The 24,710-nt window shown below is 37.5% G+C and overlaps 1 long non-coding RNA gene across 15 annotated transcripts in view; it reads left to right on the forward strand.

Moving 5' to 3' along the window:
- Nucleotides 1-20,420, forward strand: part of LOC104005445 (uncharacterized) — a 346,407-nt gene extending 325,987 nt beyond the window's left edge. For 14 of the 15 annotated variants that reach the window (XR_010155471.1, XR_010155473.1, XR_010155469.1 and 11 more), the window contains 2 exons: nt 14,826-14,909; nt 17,197-20,420. This is a non-coding gene — a long non-coding RNA (uncharacterized LOC104005445). The remainder of the gene's footprint in view (nt 1-14,825; nt 14,910-17,196) is intronic. The other variant, XR_010155482.1, reaches the window with a different exon arrangement.
- Nucleotides 20,421-24,710: the final 4,290 nt, after the last annotated feature.

Below are 24,710 nucleotides of genomic sequence, written 5' to 3' on the forward strand. Positions count from 1 at the left end.
GGATAACTAAAAAGGAGTGCTTAAAAGAGTATTGTCTAAGTTGGCACCAGAGTGGGGGAGTTTTAAGAGGTTTAGAAGCCAGGCCGTCAATACCCACAACAGTTATGGAGGCAAGGGAAACAGGCCCTTGAAAAGAAGGTAATGTGGAGTGGGTAGCCTCCGTATTGACTAAGAAGGGGACGGGCTTACCTTCCACTGTGAGAGTTACCCGAAGCTCAGCGTCCGTGATGGTCTAGGGGGCTTCCGAGGCGATCAGGCAGCGTCAGTCTTCAGCTGCTAAGCCAAGAAGATCTGGGAAGGAGTCAGTCAGAGAGCCCTGGGCCAGAGTTTCAGGGGCTCTAGGAGTGGCTGCCAGGTGAGTTGAACAGTCCGATTTTCAGTGGGGTCCCACAGAGATGGGACATGGCTCAGGAGGAATCCTGGGCTGCAGGTACTCCTTGGCCTGGTGACCAGATTTCTGGCACTTGTAGCAAGCTCCTGGGGGAGGAGGTTCTGGAGGAACGCCTAGCCGCTGTGGTTCAGGCATTTGGAAGTTCTTGTGTGCTGGAGATGTGGCTGGGGTTTGTTTCACAGTGGAGGCAAGGAATTGCAACTTTTTTCTATTATTGTACACCTTGAAGGCGAGGTTAATTAAATCCCGTTGTGGGGTTTGGGGGCCGGAATTTAATTTTTGGAGTTTTATTTAATGTTGGGAGCAGATTGGGTAATAAAATGTATATTGAGAATAAGATGGCCTTTTGACCTTTTAGGGTCTAGGGCTGTAAAGTGTCTCAGGGTTGCGGCCAAAGGAATCATGAACTGGGCTGGGTTTTTCATATTTGATGAAAGAGCCTAAATGCTCACTGACTTGGGAGAGGTCTGATAAAGAAAAAGGAGCATTAACCTTGACTATGCCTTTAGCTTCAGCCACCTTTTTAAGAGTAAATTGCTGGGCAGGTGGGGGAGGGCTAGACGTGGAACGAAACTGTAAGCGGGACCAGGTGTGAGGAGGGGAGGTGATAAAAGGATTACAGGGTGGAGGAGCCAAGGCTGAGGAAGAATTGGTACCTGGCTCAGCCTGGTGAGGAGCAGCCTGGGGAGGAGGGGAGAGGTCAGATGGGTCTGTAGAAAAGGAAGATTAGAAAGACTGAGTGACACTTGGGGTTGGGACTGAGGGGACAGGCGGGAGGGAAAGAAGGAAGATTGGGGGCGAGTTGCACTGGGTACAGAGACTAGGGAGGGACTGATGTGTAAAATAATGCCTGGATGTCAGGCACCTCACACCGTTTGCCCATTTTACAAAAAGAATTATTTAGATCTTGCAGGATGGAAAAATTGAAAGTTCCGTTTTCTGGCTATTTGGAACTACTGTCAAGTTTGTATTGGGGTCAACCGGCATTGCAGAAGAAAATAAGATGCTTAGATTTTAGGTCAGGTGAGAGTTGAAGAGGTTTTAAGTTCATAAGAACACAGGCTAAGGGAGAAGAAGGAGGAATGGAAGGTGGAAGCTTGCCCATAGTGAAGGAGGCAAGCCCAGAGAAAAGAGTAGAGACACGGAGAAGGGGTGGGGGGTTCTTGCCCTCCAGAAAAGCAGAGAAGGGGTTGGGGCACAGAGATACTAGGTCGGGGTGCAGAAATAAGGGATCAGGGTGCAGAGATATAAGAGGTTGGGTGTGGAAATAAGGGATCGGGGTGCAGAGATATAAGAGGTCAGGGTGTGGAAATAAGGGATCGGGGCACAGAGATATAAGAGGTCAGGGTGTGGAAATAAGGGATTGGGGCACAGAGATATAAGAGGTTGGGGTACTTGCCCCTCCCCTAGAAAAGCGGGACTTGCCGCTAAGGGTGAAGGACCAAGGCAAGCGTCCCTGTGTGGTCTGACACCTCTGAAATGTGGGTGAATAATCAGGCATCCCTGCAATGATTAAACACCAAGGGAAGGCTGCCTTCCCAGTCCGTGACGAGCACCGGAGTTTTGGGTCCACGGATAAAACGTGTCTCCTTTGTCTCTACCAGAAAATGAAAGGAATTGAAATTAAGGGAGAGATTGAAGTGTGGCGCCAAGATTGAAAGGAGAAAGAGGTTGAGGGATAGTGACGGAGATTGGAGAAGAGAGTAAAAAGAGGCTGCTTACTAGATTTGAAATTGGTGAGATGTTTCTTGGGCTGATCGGTCTGAGGACCTGAGGTCGTAGGTGGATCTTTCTCACAGAGCAAAGAACAGGAGGACAGGGGATTGATCTCCCAAGGGAGGTCTCCTGATCTGAGTCATGGCACCAAATTTCATGTGCATCCATGTGAAAAGACCACCAAGCAGGCTTTGTGTGAGCAATAAAGCTGTTTATTTCACCTGGGTGCAGGTGGGCTGAGTCCAAAAAGAGAGTCAGTGAAGAGAGATAGGGGTGGGGCCATTTTATAAGATTTGGGTAGGTAAAGGAAAATTACAGTCAAAGGGGGATTGTTCTCTGGCAGACAGGAGTGGGGGTCACAAGGTGCTCAGTAGGGGAACTTTTGAGCCAGGATGAGCCAGGATAAGGAATTTCACAAGACAATGTCATCAGTTAAGGCAGGAACAGGCCATTTTCACTTCTTTTGTGGTGGAATGTCATCAGTTAAGGCAGGAACTGGCCATCTGGATGTGTACGTGCAGGTCACAGGGGATATGATGGCTTAGCTTGGGCTCAGAGGCCTGACACATAGGATTTAAAATATGGAGAGAATAAGAATACACGGCAACAATAGCATAATAGATGGAGTGAAATTGAGTTAACATCTAAATGCCTTGCATTTTTGCGGAAGCTTTAAACTACCATCTTATATTAGAAATGAATAAGGATATATATCGTATGTTTAAGGAAATTCACCATAGAAAACAAAAAGGATGTACTATATAATAGTAAACTAATGAAAAATGTAATAATGAACTACTCTCAATATAAAAGAAATAAGTAGGACAATATAAAACAGATAGGACAATTTATTTTATTTTATTTTACTCTAAGTTCTGGGATATATATGCAGAATGTGCAGGTTTGTTACATAGGTATACATGTGCCATGGTGGTTTGCTGCACCTATAAACGTGTCATCTACATTTTAAGCCCTGCATGCATTAGGTGTTTGTCCTAATGCTCTCCCTCCAATTGCCCCCCACCCCCTAAAAGGCCCTGGTGTGTGATGTTCCCCTCTCTGTGTCCATGTGTTCTAATTGTTCAACTCCCACTTATGAGTGAGAACATGCAGTGTTTTGTTTTCTGTGCCTGTGTTAGCTTGCTGAGAATGATGGCATCCAGCTTCATCCATGTCCTGGCAAAGGACATGAACTCATTCTTTTTTATGGCTACATAGTATTCCATGGTGTATATGTGCCACATTGTTCTTTATTCAGTCTATCATTGATGGGCATTTGGGTTGGTTCCAAGTGTTTGCTATTGTAAATAGTGTTGCAATAAACATACATGTGCATATGTCTTTATAGTAGAATGATTTATAATCCTTTGGCTATATACCCAGTAATGGGATTGCTGGGTCAAATGGTATTTCTGGTTCTGGATCCTTGAGGAATCACCACACTGTCTTCCACAGTGGTTGAACTAATTTACACTCCCACCAACAGTGAAAAAACATTCCTATTTCTCCACATCCTCTCCAGCATCTGTTGTTTCCTGACTTTTTAATCACCATTTAAACTGGCGTGAGATGGTATCCCGTTGAGGTTTTGATTTGCATTTCTCTAATGACCAGTGATGATGAGCTTTTATTTGTATGTTTGTTGGCTGCATAAATGTCTTCTTTTGAGAAATGTCTGTTCATATCCTTGGCCCACTTTTGGATGAGATTGCTTGATTTTTCTTGTAAACTTGTTTAAGTTCCTTGTAGATTCTGGATATTAGACTTTTGTCAGATTGGTGGCTTGCAGAAATTTTCTCCCATTCTGTTAGTTGCCTGTTCACTCTGATGATAGTTTCTTTTGCTGTGCAGAAGCTCTTTAGTTTGATTAGATCCCATTTGTCAATTTTGGCTTTTGTTGCAATTGCTTTTGGTGTTTTAGTCATGAAGTCTTTGCTCATGCCTATGCAGATAGGACAAATTTTTAAAAAATTCATAGAATAGTCCATTTAAACTCAAATAGTTCAGCTATTACATTAAGTTAATATGGACAAAATCCTGCAATTCGTAGGCAAACAATTAAAAATTGAATACTGAAACAAAATGTAACTGTGTTCTGCTGATAAGAGATGTGTCTTTAATACAAAAATAAGAAAGACTGAAAGTAGAATTATGGAACATGATAAACCTAATCAAAACAAAGCTTGTAATTTTAAAGAAACTATACTGAAAAGCAAGAAATATTTATACATAAAGTTTGACATTTTATAATGATAAAAAGATAAAACAACAGAAAAAGATGACAAAAATAACTTTGTAAGCATTTAATAACCTAATCTCAAAATGAATAAAGCAAAAAAGTACAAAATAAAGAAACAATAGAAGAAAAATAATGAATAGCTACATTTACAGTCATAGTTGAATAATTTAATGCAGTTTTTCTCAGTAACTAAAGAATAAGCAAAAGATGATTGGATAAATTAAATATGTTATATACATATAATGAAATATAATTTTGCAATAAAAATAAATGAAGTATTGATACATATTACATTAAACATAAATTCAACTTGAAAACTAAGTGAAAAGAATCCAGTCACACCCTAGACAAAAACTTACAAAAAGACATTGTAAAATTCCATTTTTATATAATGTATGTAATAAGTAAGTTCATGGAGTTAGAAAGTATTTTGGTGCTTGCCTGGGACTGATAGATGAAGGTGGGGTAATAGCGAGAATGACGGCTGATGAGGACAAGGGTTTCTTTTTAAAGTGATACAAATGTTCCAGAGTTTGATGATGGTTGCACAAATGTGTGAATGCAATAAAAACCACTGAATTATACACTTTATTTGATAAATTATAAATTATTTATCCATAAAACTGCAAAAATGATTTTTTAACTAAAACTTGCATTCGATCTCATCCACCTGTAAATGGCATTAAAATTATTTTCAGTTCAGTATATTCTAGACCAGTGGTTTTCAACCAAGCCTAACTTTGTCTCACAAGGAACATTCGTAATGTCCGAAGACATATTTGATTGTAACAGTAGAGGTGGAGTGGGTATTTGCATTAACTAGGTAGAAGCCAGAAATACTAGTAAAAATCTTACAGTAGGTAAGACAGCTTTCAACCAAAACAATACAAAACAAAACATGTAACTGCCCCAAAATATCAATAGTGCAAAGGTTAACAAGCCCTCTTTTAGAGACATTGATCTCTATTCCTACATAATTTTTAAGCCTCATGGTAATAGAGTCTTGGAATGTGAATGAAGCATAATGTAAACATTACAAGCAACAACATGGCACATTTTTAGAATTTACGTCGTTCAGAATACCCCTTAGTATCACCTGACCCCAAAGCTTAGAATGATTTTGCCAATTTTGCAAATATGAAAACTTAGATTATGTTATTCTTTTTCTAATGGGCCAAGAAAGGTATAACACTACACTGTCACTTTTTTTTTTTACTTCTATACTAATTACTTTCTGAATATATATAAATATCTAATCTATCTATCTATTCTTTTACCACTTAAAAATATTATTTTAATCTGTTTAAAACTAAGGCCTAGCATTAGGAGATATACCTAATGCTAAATGACAAGTTAATGGGTGCAGCACACCAACATGGCACATGTATACATATGTAACAAACCTGCACGTTGTGCACATGTACCCTAAAACTTAAAGTATCGTAATAATAAAATTAAACAAAAAAAACTAAGGCCTAAAAATAAGAAGTGCTATTTTGTCTGACAGCAAAATAAATAAGTAGTTTTTAAAATAGTAAGCTGAAGTTTAATAATTATGTTAAAATTATAGTAACTTTTTTCTGCAGTAATTATTTTTGATAAAAATTAATGCAATTACATGACATAAAATTAAGATATAGTTTATTTAGTAAGAAAAACATAAAACAATAACCATTGTAGAATGAAAATAAGTTTTAATATATGAAAGACTTAAGAATCCTTTGATACATTAAAGTGACTGATACTAGTGTTCTTTGCTGAATCGTAGGTAACATATTTATTGATTTTTAAAATAGGGTTAGCATAGAATAAATGAAATTTATAATTTAATAGTCATCAACTTCACATTCATTTTGCATACCACAGGAGAAAAAAAGAAGCTCAGAAAGATTAAGTTCTAAGGATAATTGATTTTAAAATTGGGGCCAGAATTAGGACTCAAACGCATTTTTTCTAAGGTCTAGCCCTTTGTATATTACACCCTTGCTGAAGACTAAATTTGTGTGTGTGTCTTATTGGCAGTGAGAAGGCAGATTTGCCAATATGTAGTTTCTAAATCTTGCATTTATTTCTATACATTTTAAATTTAATTTAGAAATAGAACAGGGAGAGTAATGTTAGCAAGATGGTCAATCAGAGTTGTTTGGCACTCATCCCCACAAAAAGGGTTGTGGGGTTCCCCTCCAATATAACAAATGAACAACTATATTTCAGTGAAAGTTACTGAGGAAGTATGCTGGGGAACATAGGTAGAGTGATAGAAATCCCAGTGAAGCACAGAAACTCAGGATAGAACTATAAAAGAAGAGGGAGACACACAAACTCTACCAAATTGTTCCCTCACTGGGATTAGCTCATAGCCAGGAGGGGCTACTGCTTATGGAGAAAAGGTAAGCTGGAGACACCAGTTGTCCCCATTACTACTGCAGATGCCTGCAGGCTGCTACGGGAGGGTCCTGCAAGCCTCACAGTCAACAAATTCTATCTGGGGAGCTTTCTGGAGTTCACATAGCTGTGTTGCCCTATACTAGGAGCCCATTTTGTATACCCACCAACTCCCGTGACCTAAGTTGGAACTGCATAGTACCATCCTGAAACCAGACTGACTGCTAGAGTATGTCCTACTCTGGGGGCCAGTAGCCACTGTGTCTCTCCATCCCTGAGGCCCCAGCATCATTCCACCATGCTCACAAGGAAGGCCACAGAACTACAACCCCAGCTACTTTAAGCTTAGGCCCAGTGGAATGGCCCAAATCCATGCAACATCCCCTCCTCCCTGGGGAACAGGCATATCTGCACAGCAAGAAAGCCAACACGCAGCTGATTGGCCTGTGGTGCCTGTGTGCCTGACCCAACAGGAAGGATGGCAGCAGCCCCACCCATTGAAGAACCCACCTCAGAGTTGGCCAGCCCACCATGCCTATGTAAGCCATGCCTGACAGCCAGACTAGGGGTGGCCCTGCAACCCTGGAAAGTCCACTACATAGCCAGCTGGCCCACCATGCAAGTCTGTCTAAACAGTGAGGCTGGTAGCGTTGCCCCTAACAAAACTGGGCCATTACCATCACAAACTCCTGTAGCCTAGGCCACTGATGAAATTGCAGACATCATTGATGAGAATTATAGCTAATGAAACTGCAGAGAACCACACAGAACCAAAGATAATGGATCATACTCAACTGACATCCTAGACACACCTATAGGAAAAAGTCTCTCCTTACAAAAGTTAGCCCGTAAAGTTGGAAAAGATAACTGTTCCACCAGATATGCAGATATCAATGCAGAGATATAAGAAACATGAAAAAGTAAGGAAACATGACATTTCCAAAGGAAAATAATAATTCTACATTAACAGCCCCCCATAAAAAAATTTATGCAATTCCTGGAATTTAAAATAATGATTCTTTTTAAACTATGAGATATAAGAGAATATGGACAAACAATTCAATGAAATAAGAAAAATAATTTATTATCTGAATGAGAAATTCAACAGAGGGACAGATATAAAAAAGAACAAAACAGATATCTTGGAGCTGAAGAATTCAATGAATAAAAGAAGTACAACTGAGAGGTTTAACAACATACTAGCCATTTTGGCAGCATATGTATTTATGATTTGTATAGAAGAAACAGTTTCTAAATTTGAAGACAGTTCTTTTAAAGTAACCTAATTAGAGGGGAGAAAAAGTAAACAAAAATAAAAAGCAATAAAGTCTACTTATGGGACACCATTAAGTGAATGAATATTTGCATTATAAGAATGCCAGAGGGAGAAGATATAAAGAAAGGCAGAAATATTGAAATAGTATGTGGAAACTTCCCAGTCTTAGCAAACATATGAACAACCAGATTTAGAAACTCTAAGATTCCCAATTAGATTACAACAAAAATGATCTACTCCAAGGTACATTATAATCCATCTATCAAAAGTCAAAGACAAGGCAAGAATTCTGAAAACTGAAACAGAATAGTGTCAAGTCACATATAAGAGAATTCTATTATACTGTAAGCAGATCAATCATTAGAAACCTTGCAGGCCAGTAGAGAATGGTATGACATATTCAAAGTGCTGAAAGAAAAAAAAAAATACTGGCAGCCAAGAATACTATATCAGCGAAGCTGTCCTTCAGCAATGAAGGAGAAATAAAAACCTTCCCAAATAAGCAAAATCTGAGGGAATTCATCACCACTACACTAGTCTTTACAGAAATGCTTAAGATGATAGTGCTACAACTGAAAGTGAAGATAATTACTATTTTGGAAACACATGAAAATATAAAACTCACCAGTAGAGGGCAACTCATAACCAAAATCAGAATATCCCAGTGCTGTAATAGTGCTATGTCAATCTTTTAATCTTCTGATATAAAGTTTAAAAACCAAAGGGGTCAAAAAACAACTTCTACAATTAGTCATTAAGAAAAACAATAGATAAAGACACACATTAAGGCAACAAATATATAAATTACAGGGAGGGGTCAGGAAAAAATGTCTAGAGTATTTTTATGTGACCAAAATTAAGTTGCTCTCATCTTAGAATAGTCGATTATAACTACAGGAACCTTTATGTTAGCTTCATGGTATCCACAAAGAAAGAAATTACAACAGGTACACAAATGAGAAAGGGAAAGGAAGCAAAGCTTAGCACAGCAGAAAACCACCCAGCCATAGTGGTAAATAATAAAAGAGAAAAAAAGAACAAAGAGTCTATACAACAATCAGAAAACAATTAACAAAATGTCAAGGGCAATTCATTACCTCTCAATAATAACCTTAAATGTAAATGGATTAAATTCTTCAATTTAAAGATTGCATTGTTGAAAGGATTTTGAAAAACTAAGAACCAACTGTATATTGCGTACAAGACACTCACTATTAAAGACAAACCCAGACTGAAAATGAGAGGATAAACAAAGATACTCCATGGAAAAGAAAACCAAAAGCAAAAGGAGTAGCCATATTTATGTTAGATAAAGTACACTTTAAGTCAAAAACTGTAAAAAGAGACAAAGAAGGTCGTTGTATTTAATAAAGGGAGAAATTCAACAAAAGGATATACCAATGATAAATATATATGCACACAACACCAGAGTATCTAAATACATAAAGCAAATATCAGATCTAAAGGGAGAGATAGGCTACAATGCAATAATCACAGGAAATTTCAACATCCCACTTTTAACAATAGATAGGTTGTCTAGATATAAAATCAGCAAAGAAACATCAAACTTAAGCTCCACCATAGTCAAAATGAATCTAACATATACTTACAGAACATTCCCTCCAATAATTGCAGAATATACCTTCTTCTCAATTGCACATGAAACATTCTCAAGGACACAAAACATGTTTCAACATATTTAAGGTAGAGAGTATATCAAGTATCTTTTTTGAACACAATGGTATAAAGCTAGAAATGAACAAGAAAATTTCAGAAACTTTACAAATATGTGGAAATTGAACAAATTGCTTTTATATCACCAATGGATCAAGGAATAAATTTAAAAGAAATTTAACAAATTCCTTGAGACAAATGAGAATGAAAGCACATCGTTCCAAATCCTATGATATACAATGAAAGCAGTTCAAACAAGGTAAGCTTATAGTAATAAACACCTATCACATAAAAAGAGAAAGCTTTCAAATAAACAACCTAACGATGAACCTCAAAGAAATAGGAAAGCAAGAACAAAATATATAAATTGGTAGAAGGGAAAAATTAATAAAGCCTAGAACATAAATAAATGGAGACAAGAAAAACAGTTCAAAAGATCATTGAAGAGAATTGTTGATTATTTTGGAAAAAATAAACAAAATTTACAAACCTTCAACCAGACTAAGAAAAAAGAGAAAACTCAAATTAGTAAAATCAGAGATAAAAAAGAGACAATACAACTGATACTACAGACATACAAGAGATCATAAAAGACTATTGTGAAGAATTTTACACCAACAAATTTGGTAGCCTAAAAAAGAAAAGATAAATTACTGGACACATACAACCTACCAAAATTAAATTGAAAATCATAACAGACCAATAATGAGCAAGAAAATTGAATTAGTAAAAAGTCTTCCATCAAAGAAAAGCCCAGGATCTGGTGGCTTCACTGATGAATTCTACCAAACATTTTAAGAAGACTAATAACAGGTTTTTTTGAACTATTTTAGAAAATTAAAGAGGGGAGAATATTTTCAAATTCATTTTACAAAGCCAGCATTACATTGATGTAAAAACAGGACAAAGACACAAGAAAAAAAATAAACTACAGGTCAATACACCTAATAAACATAGATGCAAAAATTCTTAACAAAATGATAGCAAACTAAATTCAACAGCACATCAAAAAGATCATTCACTATGATCAAGCGGGATTCATCCTAGGGATGGAAGGATGTTTTAACGTAACATACACCAATCAATAAATGTGGCACAACGCATTAACAGAAAGAAAGACAAAAACAATGTGATCATTTCAATAGACACAGAAAATGGATTTGACAAAATTTAACATCCTTTTATAATAAAACTCTCAACAAATTAGGTTCAGAAGCAGTGTACCTCGACCCAGTAAAGGCCATACAAATGACAGACTCACAGCTAAGATCACATTTAATGGGGAAAACCCAAAAGATTTTCCCTTAAGATTAGAAATAAGACAAGGATGTTCATTTTCACTACTTCTATTCAATATAGTACTGGAAGTTCTAACTAGAGCAATTAGGCAACATAAAATAAATAAATAAATAAATATAGATTAGAAAGGAGAAAGGCAAAATATCTCTTTTTACAAGTGACATGATGTTACAGAAGGAAAACACTAAAGATTACACCAGAAAACTGTTAGAACTAATAAACAAATTTAGTAACATTGCAGGACAGAAAATCAACATACAAAAATTAGTTGTGATTTTATAGGCAAAGGTTAACTATTTGAAAAAGAAATCAAGAAAATAATTTCATTTACAATAGCAACAGAACAGAAAGATACCTTGGAATAAACCAGAGGCTTGATAGGTATTTACACTAAAAACTATAAAACATCAATGAAAGAAATTGAAGAGGACATAAAGAAATAAAAAGATAAACTCTGTGTTCATGGGTTGAAAGAATTAATATTGTTTAAATGGCCATATTACCCAAAACTGTCTACAGATTTAATGCAATCTATATCAAAATACCAATGACATGCGTCACAGAAATAATTTTTTAAAAATCTCTAAAACTTATGTGGAACCACAAAAGACCCAAAATGTCCACAGCAATCTTAAACAAAAAGAACAAAGCTAGAGGCATCACATTACTTGACTTCAAAAGACATCACCTAACTCCCATTACAATGGCTATGATTAAAAAGACAAAAGAAAACAAGGTTGGTGAGGATGTGGAGAAAAGAGAACTCTTGGTGGTAATATAAAGTAGTAAAGCAATCACAAAAAACAGGAAGCAGGTTCCTAAAAAAGTTAAATGTGGGACCATATGATCCACAAATTCTACTGAATATATACATACAAAGGAAATAAAATCAATATGTCAGAGACATCTGCACTTCCATGTTTATTGCAACACTATTTATAATAGCCAAGACTTGGAATCAACCTAAATGTTCAACAAATAGTAAATGTATAAATATTTACACAATTGAATATTATTCAGCAATAAAGAAACTGTGTCATTTCACACCAAATGGTTGAATACGGAGGACCTTATATGTATTCGTCTGTTCTTAGGCTGTTAATAAAGATATACCCAAGACTGGGTAATTTATAAAGGAAAGGGGTTTTATTGACTCACCATTCAGCATGGCTGGGGAGGCCTCAAGAAACTTACAATCATGGCAGAAGGGGAAGCAAACACGTCCTTCTTCGCATGGCAACAGCAAGGAGAAGAATGAGCGCCCAGTGAAGGGAGAAGCCCTTTACAAAACTATCAGATCTTGTAAGAACTAACTCACTATCACCAGAAAGGATGGGGGAAACCGCCTCCCGTGATTCAATTATCTCCATTGGTTCCTCTTACAACACAGGGTATTATGGGAGCTACAATTCAAGAAGAGATTTGGGTGAGGACACAGCCTAACCATATGATATTATGTTAAGTGAAATAAGTAAGACACAGAACGACAAACACCAAACGATCTCATTCATATGTAGAATCTAAATAAATATGTTGCTCTTACGGAAGTAGATAGTAGAACACTGTTTTACCGGAGATGATGTGGAAGGGGAAAATGGAGAGAGGTTTGTCAATGGGTACAAAGTTACAATTAAATAGAAGAAATAAGTTCTGTTGTTCGATTGCATGGTAGGGTTACTAAGGTTAACAGTAAGTTGTTGTTAAATGAATTTTTGTTTTTTTTTTTTTTTTTTTTTTTTTTTTTTGAGATGGAGCTTTACTCTGTCACCCAGGCTGAAGTGCAGAGGTGCAATCTCAGCTCACTGCAACCTCCGCCTCCCCAGTGCAAGCGATTCTCCTGCCTCAGCCTCCTGAGTAGCTGGGACTACAGGCTCATGCCACGACACCCAGCTAATTTTTCATATTTTTAGTAGAGATGGGTTTCACCATGTTGGCCAGGCTGATTTTGAACTCCTGACCTCAGGTTGATCCACACACCTAGGCCTCCCAAAGTGCTGGGATTACAGGCGTAAGCCACCATGCCTGGACATTAAATGAAATTTAACCTAAAGCTGCATTCTTAGATATTTTAAGTTGAGCCTAAGAGTCTCTCCCTACATAGTGAACTGTAACCTAAGTGGATGTGTAACCAGATTATAATTTAACCTTGTGCCAATCACTGGGTTTCAGCTAATCAAAGCAGCCAGTTATCCAAATCGTGTTCAAATAAGGCAAACACCAAGCTGTAACCAGTCTGACTGTTTCTGTGTCTCACTTCTGTTTTCAGTACTTCATTTTTCTTTTTCTGTCCATAAATCTTCTACATGGCTGCACTGGAGTCCCTGAGCCTACTCTGGCTCAGAAGGCTCCCTGCTTTGCAGATTGTTCTTTGCTCAATTAAACTTTATTAAATTGAATTTGGCTAAGATTTTTTTTTAACATTACAAAACAGCTAGGACAGATGTCTTTGAACATTCTCATCACAAAGAAATGATAAATGCATGAGGTAATGAATATGCTAACTACCCTGATTTGATATTTATGCAATGTATACATGTATTGAAAATCAAATGGTACCCCATAAATATGTACAAATATAATGTGTCAATTTAGAAAAAGGAAAAAATAGAACTTGGGAAGAAATATATCTTCTAAGAAGATGGCATTTTAGGAAAACAATCTCTACTAAACTTATTTTGAAATGTTTATAAATTGCATAATTTACTTTGAAAGAGGTACGAATGACTAAAAATTCAGAGTATCAAGACTTCTAAGTTATTAATTGATATGTAAATACATATGCTACATTATGAAATATAACATGTTAATAAATATATACCTATTGAAAAAGTGTATACGTTTATTTCTAAGAAATATAAACTCTAGTACAATTCTATTCCTATTTGACCAGATGTCTCCTCACAACATAGGTGTTTGTTTTAATCATCTCTCTTCAAGCTAGACTAACTTGACATGTGTAAATTCTCTACTAATGCAATTAAACTGACCTGCGTAAGAGACAAAATGGCCAATGAGAAATCTATTACTAAGATCTTGCATTAGTGTGGTGCATTTGTTATAATTAAAGAACCAATAGTCACATACTATTTTAACTATAGTCCATGGCTTACATTAATTTTCATTCCTTTTATCATACAGTTCTATGGGTGTTGATATACAAACTGCATATACCTACAGTTTCATGAAAAATAGCTTCACCTGTGATTCACCTATTTATCCTTTCTCTTCCTCCTCACAAGCCTCTGGCGATGACTGATTTTCTTTTTTTTTTTTTTTTTTTTTTTTACAGTCTCTATAGTTTTTCTCTTTCTAAAATCCCATATGGTTAAACTCATACAGTATATAGACTTTTCAGATGGGCTTCTTTCACTTAGCAAAATGCATTTGATGTTCCCCTGTGTCTTTTCATGGCTTGATAGTTCATTTTGTCTTCTTGATATGCCATTACACTAATATATCACAGTGTGTTTATCCATTTGCTTACTGAAGGGCGTCTTGGTTGTTTCTAGGTTTTGGTGATTATAAACAAAGCCACTGTAAACAGGTTTTTGTGTGGATGTTAGATTTTCACCTCACTCAAGTAAATACCTAAAAGCGTAATTGCTAGGTCATATGGTAAGAATACGTTATGATTTATAAAAACCTGCCAAACCGTTTTACACAATGGTTGTATCATTTTGTAATCTTGTCAGAAAGAAGAAATAAGTGTTCCTGTTGCTGTGCCTCCTTGTCGATATTTGATGTTGGCAATGTGTTGGGATGTGATACATCCATTCCAACAGGTGCATATTTCATTGTTGTTTTAATGGGCAGTTCACATGTGTATTTTTTTTCCTTTTCTACAGCCGTATTATTCCAACACTTCCACTTGTTGAATCGATGGCCTATGTTGCTTCATGGGGACGGCAGAACCAGGTCTTGACCATAAAGTGAGTCTTTAATTCCGGGCTTTTATATAGGGGAGAAGAGTAATTTTTTAAATCCACAAGAAGTCCTTCACATATTATGAATATATATGGGGCATTATGTCAAACCACAGTGTGAAGGGAGAACATGCCATCTGGAGTGGGGGTTTGGAGGCACTGGGAAATGCCTCTGCTTTGAGGGAGGAGTCGTCCAGGATTTGAGAGAGATTTAAAGTTTATTGTTCTAGAGAAGGCTTTCATTACCCAAGATTTCCCCTTCCCCAGGCTCTTAGCCACCGAAGAAGGGGCGAGGAGGCAGCAAGGTGAGTGAGTTGATAGGAAAGGGCTGAAGGAAGATGCATGAAAATACTGTCAGGGATCTGGTTGCTTGAGCCTTGCCTCCCACTACTCCACCAGCAGAGAGCAGCAGAAGAGAAGCAATGGAATGGGAAGAGCTCCTCTATAACTTGTGGAGGGGTTCATTTCTCATAGGTGCTATGGGTTCTGCAACCAGCAACACCTGGGAAAGCAGCATCTTATTCTAAGTCAGAGAGAGGCTCAGTCCACTTGCCATGTCCAAGTGGGGCACCTTTGTTCTCACTCGCAGAAATATATAGTATGAGCCTGTAGTGCCATAGATGGTAGATGAAGATGGTCTCTACAGACATTGATCAGTGTTAGCTCTCCTCAGCAGGTATATGGCAGAAACAGTCAGCAGACGTATGGTAGAAACTCAGAAAGGACAGGATCAATACACAGAAGGTAGTGGGGAATGAAGAATAGGGCTGACTGGGGACAGTGGTTCATGCCTGTAATCCCAGCACTTTGGGACGCCAAGGCAGGAGGAATGCTTGAGCCCAAAAGTTTGAGACCAACTTGGGCGACATAGTGAGACCCCTTCTCTATAAAAAACAAAAACAAACAAACAAAATAGCTGAGGGTAGTGGTGTGTGACTGTGGTTCCAGCTACTCAGTAGGCTGGGGTGGGAGGATCACTTAAGCCCAGGAGGTCGGGGCTGCAGTGAGCCGTGATCATGCCTCTATACTCCAAACTGGGTGGCAGAGTTAGTAAGACCATGTCTCAGAAAAAAAAAAAAAAAGTAAGGAAAGAATAAGGCTCAGGGCAAAAGTACCATGGCAGAGGCTGGTGGTGGACATTACCAATGTGGGAGATTAAAGAGTCCCAGAAAGCCAGCAGAATCAGCAAGATTCAAGATGGAGGCCTAGTCATTGGGCCATCTGGCTAAGCTCCATGAACACTATTATTGTCTATCCACACCCTTGCGGATCTCAGGAACAATCAACACACGATAGTAGCTACAGACACATCAGTCCAGACCCAGAGAGAACAGAACTTATGTCCATAACTCAAGTGACATATGGTGTTCTCCAATCAGAGGTCACAGAAGCAAGCCAAAATGAACATGGAGGTTGATAGAGTTTGGATATTTGTCCCCATCCAAATCTCATATTGAAATATAATCTTCAATATTGGAGATAGGGCCTGGTGGTAGGTATTTGAGTTATGGAGGTGAATCCCTCGTGGCTTGGTGCTGTCCTCTTAATAATGAGTTCTTGAGAGATCTAGGTGTTGTAAAGTGTGGCACCTCCCCTCCAATCTCACTCTTGTTCTTACTCTCACCATGTGAGATGCCTGTCCCCCCTGACCTTCTGCCATGATTGGAAGCTTCCTGAGGCCTCTGCAGAAGCTGAGTAGATGCCAGTGCCATGCTTCCTGTACAGCATACAGAACTATGAACCAATTAAACCTCTTTTCTTTATAAATTACCCCTTCTCAGGTATTTTTTATAGCAATGCAAGAGCAGCCTAACACAGAGATCCTTGCTTCTTCTATGAGAATGAGTAAACTTACCTTGAATACGGTAACACCCAGGAAAAGGGCAAAGAGGAGGTAGAAGGGGGAGAAACCTGAAATACCAAGCAGTTATCCAAATGATGCTGAAGTTACCTGAAATAAACTGTTTTATACTGGAAGCAACAGAAATATCATGAAGAGATCCATTCAGGACTTTTGTCTTTCTCCCCAACGCTGAGCAAGAAAAAATAATAGCAAATACTTAGGCAACAATTACTATCTAACAGGAACTATTCTGTGTGTTTCAAATATATTAACCTATTTAATCCTTACAAGAACCCCGTGAAATTATTATACCCATTTCACAAATGAGACCCACAGAGATTAAGCAAATTACACAAAGTTATCCAGCTAGTAAGTTTCAGAGCCAGAATTTAATTCAGGCTCTTAGCCACAATGCTATTTTTAAACTTTGTTTCTTTTTATTTTGTTTAGAAACATGGTCTCACTCTGTTGCCCAGGCTGAAGTGCATTGGTATAATCATGGCTCACTGCAGCCTCAAACTCCTGGGCTCAAACAATCCTCCTGCCTCAGTCTCCTGAGTGGCTGAAACTACAGGTGTGAGCCACTGAGCCCGGCCAGCCACTATGCTATGTTGCCTACCTAAGGCATAATAAACCCAGTGACTGAAAATAAAGTTTTTGTGGTCATCGTTTTGTTGTTACACATATGAATTGCAGCAAATGCACCATGATCCCTACTATAGAAATGCAAGAGAATAATTTCAATAACAAAGATAAAGATTGGTGTGTAGATGTACTCAGGTTAATGGGGGCGCAAGAAAGAGGGAAATGGATTTGTAAATACATTCCTGCAGAGGGTAACACGTGAGCTGGGTCTCCGAAAAAGAGGTGGGTCTCAGAAAAAGAGATCTGTGGTTCTGAAAGTTGACTGTGTGCTAGAATTAACAGGAAGGCTTGCTAAAACATGAAATACTGGACCATCCAGAGTTTCTGATTCTGAGATCTAAGCTAGAGCCATATCATTTGCATCTCTAACAGGTTCCTAGGTGCTGGTGACACAGAGGGATCACTCTTCTAACCAGAGTTAGATGGAAAAGAACATTGGGAAAGAAACACTGGGAAAGAAAGCAGGTTGAGTGGAGGATTAAATACTATTAGTTTCATGCGCGTCCATGTGAAGAGACCACCAGACAGGCTTTGTGTGAGCAACATGGCTGTTTATTTCACCTGGGTGCAGGTGGGCTGAGTCGGAAAAGAGAGTCAGCAAAGGGAGATAGGGGTGGGGCCTTTAATAGGATTTGGGTAGGTAAAGGAAAATTACAGTCAAAGGGGGTTGTTCTCTGGTGGGCAGGTGTGGGGGTCACAAGGTGCTCAGTAGGGGAGCTTTTGAGCCAGGATGAGCCAGGAGAAGGAATTTCACAAGATAATGTCATCGGTTAACGCAGGAACAGGCCATTTTCACTTCTTTTGTGGTGGAATGTCATCAGTTAAGGCAGGAACTGGCCATCTGGATGTGTACGTGCAGGTCACAGGGGATATGATGGCTTAGCTTGGGCTCAGAGGCCTGACAATTAGTATGAAGCAAGGCAAAGGAGAGATAAAGCAGAAGTTGGGTAATGCTTAGTGGTGTGAATTTGGAGCAGAAAAATAACATGAGACAATGTATAACAGAATTCCTTGGAAACCTCAAAAATTCTGTTTAAATGTGATAATTTTAAAGATAATAAGGCTTAATGAGAAGAAAATAGTTCTTTGTGTATAAACATTTTGAGAAAGAGAATCAAAAGCCGCTAAAATGCTTCAGTCTGTGCACAAATATCTGTGAATATCTGTACCTAACAAAAGTTTTATCTTTTGCCTCTTCCCTCTCTGCTCCATGCACAAACTTGCCCATGGTGACACTCCATCCGCTGATGATGTCTTTTTTTGTCAAATAAAATGTTGAACATTCTTGAAAAAGCTTGAAGGGACTATCATTGCCCTTCTATATCTAGTGACGTCTTTTTGTTCAAGAAGGTAGATTCACTCTGTGTAAGGTTTTACCTGGAGTTGAATGTGAGATTGTAACACTGCCAACAAAAGCAACATTCCATGTCTCGAATTGAAATGTAATCTGTCAACCCATTTAAAACAAAAAAACAAAATTACAACAAATTTAGGTTGGATATTTAATTGGTTTTTATTTACAATTCATGAATGTGGGCAGCATCTCATTTTATAAAATGGAATAAGAACTCCCATGAGCTTGCTGGATACAGTGAGCTCTAAATTTCTCTTCAAAGAATCAGTATGTCAGTATGTTCAGTTCTTTGTCCTCCATTTTAAAGTTTAACTTCCTCGTAGTTTCAGTAAACAACCTTTTCCACCAGTTTTAATCAGTAGTTCACCTCTGTTCCCCTGGTCACCTGCTTTGACCTGAGTCATCCCAGTCACCTGCTCTGACCTAAGTCAGTTTTAGTCACCAGTTCTGTAACCGTCTTTCCCACCAAACTGCTCACCCCGCCACTCTGGCTCATACCCCTGCTCTCTTTAAAATACCCAATCAGAATTAGCTTAGACTGTGCAGTCCAACCCTAGCCAATAGGGGAACGACACAGCAGTAGGGGCTACCTGTATCAGGAATAAGAACCCCTTCCCCTCCCTTGTTCAGGTGTGCTCTCACCATTGCTCCAACCATGAGTCGCACCCTACTACAGAAGTAAAATTACCCTGCTGAGAGAAAATTATTTGTTTGAGCACTAGTTCATCTTTTCAGCATCAAAGAACAAGCATTTGTTTCTAAGAAGCTGAGCAGAGGAGGTTGGCTTTGTAGGCAGAAAAGAGTTGAAGAAAACAGAACAAAAAGCAGATTAGTCATTTCAAAGTTACTATTGATATAGAGTTAAAACATAGGGAATTCCTTATTACACTGGTTCAGATAAACTGGGCTGCCCCTGATTGTTTCCTGTGAATAATGTGGGTTTTTTGGTTTCTTTGTTTTTGTTTTTTTAATAGTGGCTTGTTTCAAAGTTCAGTTTGATTATGTAGCACCTAGCATGAGTGAATCCATTCTGGTTTGTTATAGTCTGTTGGGGCTGTGAAAGGAAACTGAATCTTAGGGTCCCCAAATCACTAAGCAAAAGGGAAAAGTCAAGCTGGGAACTGCTTAGGGCAAACCTGCCTCCCATTCTATTCAAAGTCATCCCTCTACTCACTGAGATAAAAGCATATCTGATTGTCTGCTTTGGAAAGGCTCATCAGAAACTCAAAAGAATGCAATCATTTGTCTCTTACCTACCTATGACCTGGAAGCCCCTCCCCACTTTGTTTTCCCACCTTTGCTTCTAGTTGTCCCACCTTTCAGGACCGAACCGATGTTCATCTTACATACCTTGGTTGAAGTTTCGTGTCTCCCTAACATGTATAAAACCAGACTGTGCCCCGACCACCTTGGGCACATGTTGTCAGGATCTGCTGAGGCTGTGTCATGGGGGTACATCCTCCACCTTGGCAAAATAAACTTTCTAAATTAACTGAGACCTGTCTCAGATACTCGGAGTTCACAGGGCCAAGTATAGGCACTTACTCTAAAACAAGGATTTCATAAATTTATTTCGTACAGCAATCATTGACATTTGTTCAGTTTCTATGTATGTTCAGGTGCATGCACATTCATGCACACAACAAACTGAATTTTACTTTTTCCCTCTGACTCTACTGATTGTGTAAATAATTGAATTGGTAGACATAACTGATGTTTTGGGTTTTTTCTTATTTTTTTTTTTGTTTGTTTGTTTTGTTTTGAGACAGAGTCTCACTCTGCCAGCCAGGGTGGAGTGCAGTGGTGCAATCTCGACTCATTGCAACCTCCGCCTCCTGGGTTCAAGCAATTCTCCTGTCTCAGCCTCCCGAGTAGCTGGGATTACAGGCAGGCACCACCACACCTGGCTAATTTTTGTATTTTCAGTAGAGATGGGGGTTTCATCATGTTGGCCAGGCTGGTCTCGAACCCTTGACCTCAGGTGATCTGCCCACCTCAGCCTCCCAAAGTGGTGGGATTACAGGTGTCAGCCACAGTCCTGGCTCTGATGGTTTCTTTTCCCTTGAGTTGTTAGAGATTCCTCATTGAGAGAACTTTGAGCAGACATGTAAAGAATAAAGTTTTCTTTTCCATCTGTCTTTTTCACTCTGTTCCCACTTTAATGTTTCAAAATTGTTTTACATTAAGCTACTCATTGCATACATAAAATGATTTGGATTAGTGTGTGTGTGTGTGTGTGTGTGTGTGTATTTAATTGTGGAATGACTCAATTGGTTCAGCAAAACAATTTCATTTAACAAAGAACTAATTTTTTCTTCAAATATATTATATTCTTTTTTTCAATTTTTGTTTTTAAGTTCCAAGGTACATGTGCAGGATGTGAAGGTTTATTATAAAGGTAAACGTGTGCCATAGTGGTTTGCTGCACCTATTAACCCATCACCTAGGTATGAAGCCCAGCATAACATAGAGCTAATCTTAAACCAAACTGCCTTCTAACGTTCTATCCCCTATATTTGTATCTGAAAAGGTTCCATTATATTCTTTAGACTCTTCCAACATTTGCCTGCTAGAAATGAGAAGGTTTTTTATAACATCTGATCCTGTGTATTTATCACTCATAAATCAGAAACTCAATTTGAACCCTGTGAAGTATGGAGGTTTAAAGCAAACCTTTATTTAACATTTTGTATGTCAACATTTTTCCAAACTTGACCTGCCAAGTGGATTTAATAGCAGATGACTCTGGAACCTGAACAAGTGTTTGCTCTTATATTTCAACTATTAGTATTGAATTAAAGACTACAAGGTTTGGATCACATGGCAGACTTCTTTGATGCCTTATGCTGCTGATGCTGGCCAAGAAGAGGAACATCTGAGTATTTACATGTTTATGCCTGGGGAATTGTAAGAAATCTTTGAACATTTGACAAATATGTGCCTATACCACTAAGCCTAAGATTGCATCCAAATCATGTGCAAATAATTTCTCATAGATGGGAAAAATATACTGATGCTAAAAAGATGTCATATGAGCTGTTTAAAAATAACAGTCCAGGAAATTCACTTTTTGTGAATCTGAAATTCTCCCTCAATTATCTCAATAATTGTCCAAAGTATAAGATCATCTGGGGAATGATGAAACCAATGAGAGACTCCGTTTAACGTTTCTTGTGCATTTCCCATGAGTGCAAATTATGCCACCTTTTTAACACATTACTGTCTCCTTTTGTTCTCAAAGCAATCCACTAAAATGATGGCCAGTGCTGCTTCCATCTCTGATTTTCTCTCCCATCAGCCTACTCATATGTATGCATTTGGTGGTTTACATTCATCAAGGTTATGGGGCTGCTTGCCCGTAGCTTATTCTACCTGCAAAATAAAGTATTACATATATATATATACATATATATACATATATATACATATATATACATATATATACATATATATACATATATACATATATATACATATATACATATATATACATATATATATACGTATATATATGTATATATATATATGTAGTTTTCTATTTCCAGCAACAGTGATTTATTTTAAAGTAGTTTGTCATCAGTCTTACCCTTTGCTATCGTGATATACATTTGATTGTTCTCTCTACTTGCAAACTTGCCCTCCCCCAACATATACGAATTTAGGTTTATATTGATAAACATTCAATGGTTTTTTTAATCAAGCATAGAAATGTAGAATACATCTGAACTCTTTAGCATGGTCTACAGGCTCGTACTGCAGGTTGCCAAATCAAGCAAAATATATACATAATAAATATGTATGCATAAGTGTTATAAAATGTTACGTTTTCTACATTTATAAAGTATACATATAAATATATACATTTAATTATCTATACACACACACAGAGTTGATTATCATTATTTGCAGCACTCATATTCTATAAAGTTACTGACAGCACTGAATGAAGGAACACAGAATCACTGCCCCTAGAGGAAATAGTTGTTACTGAGAACATCTACTTAAAACATTTTCATAAATCAATCAATACACAACCTTGTGTTATGCATGTTTCTGTTTAAATACACTTTATTTTATACATAGTGTATTTAACACTATTATAGTATTAATTCATTAATGGTGGAACTCACAGCCAACAGTATCATAACTCATTCCTGAATGGTTTTCTAGCACACATTATTTTCTTCATAAGACATAGCACCGTCTTCTTGCATTTAGAAAGAACTGCATTTAAAAAGCACAAATGCAAAAAGCAAACATAACAACAAATAGATTGTGAAAAAGACACGTGTAGTATGCGAGTTATAATTTAAGATCATGTTATTTATATGTGTTTTTTTATTTTAAGCTGTCTCCCCAAGGTGCATGCTTATATCCATTTTGTTGTGCTAAGCCTGGTATAATATCTGATACATGAAACCTTTTAAAATATTTGTTGAAGAATGAATGGTTTAAAGAATTAACAGAAGTGGTGTGAGGATATATGAAACAAGAGAATCCTTAGTTATGTATCTAAACCTAGTTACTCATTATTTCATTTATTGGCTCATTCTCCACATATTTAGGGAGTACCTTGTGCCTAGGCACTATTCAAGGCTCTAAAAATGAAGCAAGTATAAGAAGACCAAGGCTCCTGTCCTCATGGAGCTTACACTCTGCTGGGGCAGACAGAAAGTAGACAGAAAATTCAGTTATAACTTACATCATCGCCATGAAGAAAACAAATCAATGTGTGGAAAGCCAGTGCAATAAATAGGACACTGACATCTTGACACTCCTCCCCCCACCACTGTTTCACAATGTGCAGAGTAAATTAAACACACACAAACACTTCCATATATATTCAGTTAATTTTCACCACTCTGTATGCAGAGAACAGTGTAAATGACATAAACAGTGATAGAGAAAAGCAATTAAGTTCAAAATAATCAGTATGTTAATAATGTAACTTTTTCAAAGGGTTTTTACAAAGATAATTTATTTATGAAACACAAGTTTATTGAATACATTTTATGTCAGGCATTCTTATAGGCACAGAGGCAGAAAACTTAAAATTGTATTTCAGGGAAGGGAAACATTCTAAACAAATTCCAATCTTCAGGCATCTGATTTAGAGCAGCAAGAACATGATATATGAATGTGTTAGCACTCTATATCCTCAGCATGCTAATCCTCATGAAACTAAGCCTTTAGTAAAGCTCATGTATTAAACATGCATGTTGTTTTAAAAAAAAAGGCAATCCTCATAAACAGTGTGTCCATTAACAAAAATCCACCGATTTTGATTTTTAAACTCCATAAAGCTCAGAGAGCAACCTGCTGCTGAAAGTTGACTTTTTCTCTGTGGCTTGGGACATATGGATTTTGACAGTAGAGTTGTAGAAACTGTTTAGCTATTTTTAAACCATGAGATGCCCATTCTCATCTTAACGCTTGAGTATTTCTTCCAGGCTAGGTAGGGAAACTTGGGTGAGATGTTTGTGATTAAACGCGTAATTTTAACGAGTTACCTAAAGCTCTCCTTATCTGTTCGTGCTATAGTCCACAGGTATAATGCCTCTCCTACTTAACCATGTGTATATTACATGTGGTATATTTTTATATGTGGTATTATTATATATGGTATACATTATATAGGTATTATATGTGGTATATATTATATAGGTATAATTATATATACATATATATCATATAGGTATAATTATGTGAATCAGAGGACACATAAAATGATCATGTCGTCCTGTGCTGGAAACAATGCATTGACTTCCCACTGAATCTAGAATGAAAAGTAACCTCCTTACCATTTCCTGCGATACTTAACCTTCTAATAGCCTCGATCACCTTTCCAGCTTCTGTCCTTTACATTGTCCCACTTACTCTTTCCTTTCTGGTCTCACTTGACAACTTTCAGTCTTTCAAACAGACTGAACTCCTTCTTTGCCACTAGTTCTCTCTGCCTGGAATA

The sequence above is a fragment of the Pan troglodytes genome, chromosome 2, assembly GCF_028858775.2.
Source record: "Pan troglodytes isolate AG18354 chromosome 2, NHGRI_mPanTro3-v2.0_pri, whole genome shotgun sequence".
NCBI lineage: Eukaryota > Metazoa > Chordata > Mammalia > Primates > Hominidae > Pan > Pan troglodytes.